Source organism: Pteropus alecto, unplaced genomic scaffold (assembly GCF_000325575.1).
Source record: "Pteropus alecto unplaced genomic scaffold, ASM32557v1 scaffold106, whole genome shotgun sequence".
Classification (NCBI taxonomy): Eukaryota; Metazoa; Chordata; class Mammalia; order Chiroptera; family Pteropodidae; genus Pteropus; species Pteropus alecto.
This window is the reverse complement of record NW_006442103.1, coordinates 11,421,069-11,429,323: the sequence shown is the minus strand read 5'-3', so window position 1 is coordinate 11,429,323 and position 8,255 is coordinate 11,421,069.

The window sequence follows — 8,255 nt, the reverse complement described above, 5'->3', positions numbered from 1 at the left end:
CTTTTCTTTTCTTTTCTTTCTTTCTTTCTTTCTTTCTTTCTTTCTTTCTTTCTTTCTTTCTTTCTTTCTTTCTTTCTTTCTTTCTTTCTTTCTTTCTTTCTTCTTTCTTTCTTCTTTCTTTCTCTCCTTTCTTTCTCTCCTTTCTCTCTCCCTTCTTTCCTCCCTTTCTTTTTATCTTTTTAAATTATTATTTTTTAACATTCCTCCTTCTCAGCTTTATTTTATCTACGTCCTGGAGTCATTTTGCCTGCTGGACAAAATTGTGTCCATTTCTTAATTTCCATCAGTGGTTCAGTGCCTTCTTGCCAGTGATAGTAATCCAAATTAATGCCACTCAATCAACCTCTCTGGGAGTTCTATTGTGGTTGGTTGGACACTCCAATACCTTCCTTTATTGTTAAAGAAAGGAGATTGTACTTTGGGCCTTCCTGTGCAAAGGGCTGCAGCATCAGCATTGGCCTGAGAGTCCTGGCCAGTTTGATTTTCTTTCTTGATCGGTGCAGGTTGATGATAAAAAGTGTAACAGAGCCTCAAACATAGCTGTGGTTGTGGTGGTCTGTGAAATGAGCATAAAACCTTAGTTTGTCCCAGGTCACTTGGCCTGGCCGTGGCTTCTGCTGGACCCCAGCCACATGCACAGCCAAGACTTTGGGCCCAATCAGGCACTTGGAAAGGAATGCTAGTAGTCTAGATTACTGGCTTATTAACAGTCAGGTGGAAGAGACGCAAAGGGCCAGGAATGGGGAAAAGGCATGGCGCTCCCCGAGGGCGTCACTCTCCCTAAACCTCTACGTGTTCACCAACCCAGAAGCTCCGGAATCCTTCTCTTATCTCTTAGTCTCCAAACAAAAAGTAAACATGCTCTAAGCTTTGTTGCTCTTCGCCCATTTAGACATTCGTCAAGGCACCTAGGATGCTTGGTTATGTTTATTTGTCGATTCATCCGTCTCCCTCCAGGGCACTGTGCACTCCTTAAGGGCAAGGACCGTGTCTTTTATTTGGCGTATACGAGATGATCATTTAAATGTCATCTAACAGAGGCACTAGAGTAGCCTTTGGGATGGGCGGTGGGGAGGGAAGTAAGCCTGTAGCACCTACTGCCTTTTGTGGGCTTGCAATCCTTTCATGAAAATGAATGTGATTAAGTGGGGTAAAGAGAGAAGAAATTATAATAAAAGCTAAACACTTCATATGCTTTCTCTCTCATCGAATCCATTATTTACTTGGAAATAAGTACTATTATTTTGTAAATGTGGCAAATTGAAACTTTAATGAGATTAAGTGACTTGACCAGCAGGTAGTAAGCTTCCAAAATCCAAGCTCCTCATCTAAACCAATAATGTATTTGATGCTACAGGGCGAACAAAGTCCTTTAAAACCCATTCACAGAGAAATGACCATCAGGGTTTACCTTACGAGGAACCAGGATTCCTGCAAAAGAATACCCAGCTGTCAGCTGCTCAATCGAAGTTACGGGGACTGAGATTTCTGCTACTCCTTTCAATCCCTCTTATCACCTTCAACTCTAGACAAACACTAAAAACACAAGCTTTGCCAAGTTGCTGAATCCATACCCGCTTGCCCTAGGGAAACTCCTGGGTCTCAGGGGACAAGGAAAATCAGACCCGTGTTGGGGAGGTACCTGGAAGGGACTACTTCTTGGGGCGCAATGAGAACAGTAGGCCCTGATGGTGCTGATTAGGGGGCTCTATTTAGAACGTTCATCTTAGATTACCTGAGGCCAAGTCTGTCCTTCCTCCACCCCCGCAGGCCCTCTTCCCAAAGCTCTGGCTGTGGGCCACACGGAGGCCTACCTCTAGTAGCCTTGCTAATGACTTTAGAGTCTGATCGAGATCAGGTGGCCTCTAAGCTGGCACCAACACCCATTACACTCTCCAAAGATAAGGAAACCAAACATTAGCTAGCTGGTAGCAAACAGTGACACAAACACCCACGCCTTCCTCCCCTTCACTTCTTCAAAGGAGCAGCAAAAGCCACTCCTAACCTTATTTGAATGGGGAAATATAGATGCCCCCAATACCACCTCGACTGTTTAAAGTTGCTGTAGCCCAGAGAGAGTCTCCTACTTTTCCCCCTGCTGAATCCGGTACCTTCCTTCCTTCCCCCAGGAATTCTTCGCATAACTTTACCTGCCTGAGCACCTTACTTCTGTGGCCCGAATTATGTGTATACTTAAATGGTACTGTGGACTCTAATCATTATGCAGAGATATAGGATGCAGTTTAGTATTTTCCAGCCACGTGATATACTTTGTGTCTTGTGTATCCAAATAGTTTATAATCTCCTTTGAGACTAAGCTACCCATTTCTTCAGTGTCACCTGGTGTGTTCCTCTGAACAACAGCGTGAGAATTAACTCAAAGCTTTTGGGAAGGCAGACTCTCAGGCCCCACCCCAGAGCCACAGAATCGGAACCTGCAGTTTACCAAGATCCTCACATGACTCTTACGCACCTGAAAGTTTGAGAAGCTCCAGGCTAGAGTGTTGTCGACTGATACACAGACTCTTCTGTGACCCCAGCGTGGTGGCCAGTATGAAGGGCAGGCTGTTTTCTCTGTCCCCCAAGGTCCTTTGGTGTGGACAATAATTCTGATTATTGCATGATTTTGTACAGGTTATATATTTCTTCAATGCGCTGTGCAGGTGTTTTTTTATTAATAGTAAATAGTAATAAGAGGAAGAAATATTTACTGAGCATTCATGTACTAGGTGATTTACGCGTGTTATTTCTTTTTTTCTTTTTGTGTTATTTCTTTTAATCGTTATTGTCTCTGTTTAAGCTGCCATAACAAAGTACTGGGTGGCTTAAACCAAAGAAATTTATTTTCCCATGGTTCTAGAGACTAGAAGTCCTAGATCAAGGTGTCAGCAGGTTGATTTCCTCTGAGATCTCTCTCCTTGGCTCGCAGATGGCACAGCTTCTTGCTGTGTCCTCACATGGCCCCCCTCAATGTGTGCATCTGTCTCTGGTGTCTCTCTCTGTATCCAAATTATCTTTTAAATCAGATTGGATTAAGGACCATTTTAATGGCTTCATTTTAACCTAATTATCTCTTTAAAGACTTTATCTCCAAATATGAGTACATTCTGAGGTACTCAAGATTAGGACTTCAACATATAAATTTCAAAGGGACACAGTTCAGCCCGTAACAACTATAAAGTGGCTAATTATTATTATCCCCATTTTACAGATGAAGAAACAGGGGCTTTCAAAAGTTCATTGACTTGATTAATGTCACACAGTCATGACAGAGCCAGAACTGAAATTTTTTGTTTACTTATGAGTTTGTTTAGTTATTTACTTAGCATATTTATTTATTGGATCTCTACTCTGTGCTATGCACTGCAGTTTGTGATAGAGATACAAAAATCATGGTTCCTTATATTTTTGTGAATTTTTTTTTTATTCTAGAATTTATATGCTTATCTCCTCTACTGCTATAGAGATTTGGTTTTGTGTAGCCTCATACCATTTTTTATTGCCAAATTCAAGGGAGTAGCATAGCAACCTTCCCAACCAAACCAGGCTCTGAATCTAACCTCATGAATAGCTACCTGGGACCATATTTGTTTCTGGTCAGTCCTGGCCATTTCCTAGGGTGACCGACTCATCTCAGTTTGCCTGGGACTTGGACTTTCCCTCTTCAGTCCTAGGCAAACTGCCACAGTTGATCACCCTGCTAATTCCTGGCTTGCACAGATGTCACGGAAGTAGGGCCCAGAGTCAGAACCGAGGTGGACAAATGGGGCTGTGAAACTGCAGCTTCACCCAGGCCTCCGTCCACCGCTGAAGTAGAAGTAATCTGGGGCAGCCTGTCACCTCCACGGATGGGAACTGAATCAGGGGCTAACGGAACATCTCAAGCACCGGCTAGTCTCGACATAAGCATGAATAGCGTGAATGAACAAAATGGTCTCTAGAGGTTCCTCGGCTGAGGATTCAGGAATTCCTCAGTTTCAAACAGCCCACCATCCTTCCTTAGATGATCTCAATTTCAGTTAACAACATGTGAGAAACTCTGGCAGTAGGGAGCAGAAGTCCCCTCTGCATGGCCATCTTGGGGAGAACAGAGTACCTTACCCTCTGATGCTATGGCCCTTGCACTGTGGTGAAAAGAGCTTCTGAAAGGCAGTCAAATTCTTTGCATAAGTGATTACCACAGTGTACCCTGCTGGGCCCGCTCTGATACTTCCTTGGTGCTGATGCATCTTCTATTGCCCACTGTCCCTTTGTGACTCACTGAGGTGCAGCTCTGGCAAGCTCCAGCATATTGAAATGGTGGACCTCTCAGCTGCTGAGGTGCCAGGTACACTGGACTCTAGCCTCTGTTTGTTGTCATTCTGTTAGCTCTCGATGCTTCGATGAAGGGGTCAGGGCATGAGGAATAGCCAGGGAGCCTCATAATTAGTTAAATGTATGGAAACTCCTAAATAAGAAATTGAGCTTTTTAAACCCCCTCTCCCCCAAATAGCCAATATATATCCTATTTTATCAGAATTCACTGAATTCAAGGTTATGTATAGAATCGGGGCCATATATCCTCTCTGCAGAATGGCCTATTACAAAAACAAGGGTCGCCCATAATATTTCTGATTTCAGGGAAAGGGTATTCCTTAGCCATATTTAGTCATTAATTCTGTGTTCCAGGTTAGTCAAAGAATTAACCGATAGATGTTTAAGTAAGAACCTACTATGTGCAATGGTGGTATAATAAAATTTTATTTAGTCTTTTTCTTGGGTTCCTGATACATAGTTCCTAAAAACCTTGGAATTTTTTGAGTGACAGGAGCATCTTTTGTTATTCCCAAAGAGGTCCTTTTGATGACACCAGAGTTTTTGCTAGCAAGGGGACTCAGGATAAGACCTTTAGATAGCTTCAAGAAGGAGGTTAGTCATCAGAAAGACCAAACTTTTAGCCCTACTCTCTGGCCTTTGGGGTGGGGGTGGGGCTGGAGGTGGGTTATAAAAACTCTTGAACAATGGGACCCAGGAAGCTTCCAGGTTGGCAAAGGCACTGGTGTTCTGGGGCGGGGAGCTCACCCTTCCAGAGGGGACACGGAAGCTCTAAGCATTCTTCACCCTCCACCCCCACTCCCCCGATCCCATGTCTTGCCTTATGCATCTCTTCCATTTGGCTATTCCTGAGTTGTATCCTTTATAATAAACTGGTAAACATGAGCAAAGTGCTTTCCTGAATTCTATGAACTGTTCTAGCCGGTTATGGAAACTGAATGGAGAGGAGTTTGTGGGCACTCTCAAGTCTGCCATTAGACAAGCAGAAGCGTGGGTAGCCTGGGCATGCCATTTGTGGTTGGCATCCGATGTGGAGGCCGACATGTGGGACTGTACCCTTAACATGTGGGATCTGACACTAATCGGTTGCAGACTTAGATCGTTGGACACTCTATTGGTGTCGGAGAATTGGAGCATTGGTGTGGAAAACCCACACGTTTGGTGTTAGAAGCGGTAGCAGAAAGCATCACTCAGCAATGAACATACTAAGCATCAAGGAGGGGACACAAAAGTATTAGATGGTCACTCAAGGTTTACAATCGACTAGGGGTTCAGATACACATGGAAAAATGCACAGTTCAAAGCCGTTTTGTTAAGTGCCCAACAAATGAACCGCTGCACCTCATCAGGCTTTGATTTGATCTTCAAGTCCCTTTTAACTTCACTATGGTTTTAATTTATGTATATTCTAAGGTGCACAGGCCGTAGGGTATCAGAGAAGAGTAAGAGGCAAAAGACGGCCTCAGAGGCCCTTGGTTTCAGAGCCTGCTTCCAGGAGGGTCTGCCACCTTGATTAGCTGCCATGCTGGCAAGGCGGTGACAGCTGGGTGCTAGCCATTGTTTGTTCGCAGAGCCCTTGCGTCCCCATGCCAAAATGGAGGTTAGGTTGGCAAACGTTTGTGTGTCCTCTGGGAAGTCAAGAAGCTTCTGTATACCACACACTCAGGACACGGCGTCCAGCCAATTCCTCCCCGACATTTTATGCTTTGCTTTATTTTTTTCCAAGTGGAAAGACTATCACAGAAGCTCCTCTTCTAATTGGGAAAAGACTTTTTAATGTTTCTTTTAATGAGAACCTTCTATGGAGACCTCTGAATGCCAACCTCTCACAAATACATTTGGCTCCAAAAGTGCTAAAAAGCAGGGGATTTTGACTTCTGAGTAGGTCATATAGTCCCCCATGCACCCAAGAGTGATTTGCAGACTCCTGGCCAGAAGTATCTCCCTATCTTAGACAATGATGGGACCTGGAAATATTTCAGTTCTCAGAAGCCCTTGAAAGAACCCCAGAAAGATTATAGCTTAGAGTCCTAGAATCACTGAGGTAGAAGGGAACTTAAGGATAATTGAGCCCATTTCCCTCTTTTTAAATTAAGTTAAATTAAAATTTTAGTTCCTCAGTCGTACTAGTCACATTCCAAGTACTTGATGACCTCACTTGGCTAGTGGGTTACTGTGGCTATGAGACAGCACAGGTTTGGATGTCACTTCCTCTGACTTCCTCAGTCTGTGCTGAGTGCCCTCCCACATGTTACTAGAGTATTTTGTGGTAACCTCGATCGCAGTACTTACCTCACTGTGATACAGCGGCCCACTTACTTGTTCGCTTTCCATCAGACTCCAAACTTCTTAACAATTAGGACTTTGTCTTATTCATCTTTCTATTTTCAGCAGCCAGCAGTCCTGGCCTAAAACAGCTGCTCAGTTTATTTGAACAAGGTGGAATGCCCAAACACCAGCAATTTTCTCTGGACCTTCAAGGCCCAATGAAATCTGGTCCCTGACCTCATCTCTTACCACCCTCCCCTCTGTTCACTCTGCGGCAGCCACGCTGGCTTCTTGCCATTCCTTGACTGCCCTCCGCTCTGTGTTCTCTGTGCCTGGAAAGCTTTGCCCTGAGAGCCAATCGACTTTGCTTGCTCCCTCATTGCATTTAAATATCTCCTTGAAGAAACTGCCTTCCCTGGACAGCCTTTTGAAAATAGGCCTCACTCTGCCAGTCACTTTCTAACTCCTTCATTTTTCATCATGGTGCCCCCTCGACATGTTATTTACTTAATTAATCAGATTCTTCCAACTAGAATGCAGGTTTCAGGAGAGTAGATTCTCTTCTGTGTTGTTAATGCTGTATTTCCAGAAACTAGAACAGTCTGTGACATCTAATAGGCGCTCAATAAATGTTATCGACTGCAAGAAGGTTAGACTATCTATCATAGGGGAAAGGGAAGAGATAACAAGGCACTCAGAAGCAGAGTTCCAGGAATTTCAATATTTTTCCTAGTTCAAATTTCAAAACGTCCAAATGGCTTGGAAAGTCACCCAATGACCTTGATTTATGACACAAAAGTTGCTTCTGGAGAAAAGGGATAATTATGAGTTTTAGGAGGCTGAGGCTTCATGAGTATGTCCAATTCTCTGTCCTCAGAACCAGGGGACACCTGATCCTCCAAAGGCAGAGGGGTTGGATGGGTGGAATATGGCTGCTGGAAGCTTCCATAGCAGGTGGTAAAGGAGAACACCAGTTGGGCTGATGATGGAAGGGACTCCAGCAGGATGCACGGAAGAGAAAGGGGACAGGTAGGAAAACTCTTGAAAATAGAGGTCAGACTGGATGTTAGGCCACCAGAGTCCTGAGTGGCAGTGAGGCACGGCGGGAAGATGTAAGAGTTAGAGGCAAAGATCTGAGTCTGAGTTTGCATACTGATCACTTTGGAAAATGACTCGGTGATGTGGGGCAAGCTACTCAGCCAACCCTCTGTCCTCACCTGTGAAATAAGACAATTCGTATTTCACAGGATGGTTGTGAAGATGACATGACATGTTATATGTGAAAGTGCTCTGTAAACTATCAAGTATTTGAGAAATACAAGTTATTTGCTCTCTAGGCATTTTCCCATGAGTTCTCTCATCTGCTTGCCCTACACATTCATTCATTGAATTTATTGATTGTATACAACTCAGGGCTCTTGTAAACCTTTATTTTATTATAAAACTCAGATCCTTTCCTCCTGTACAACCTATGGATTTCGGGAAAACAAATTTCAGTCCGGCCTTGGAGAAACAGCATAATTTGTAACTTAAGGAGCCACATTTTGGCATTTCAACAAGTAGTATTTTCCAATGATTTCATGTGTAAATGTCTTATCTGCCCAAATAGGCTGTAAACTGCTTGTTAAAAGCATAGATTTCAGTCATTCAGTCCTGGGTTTAAATATTGGCTT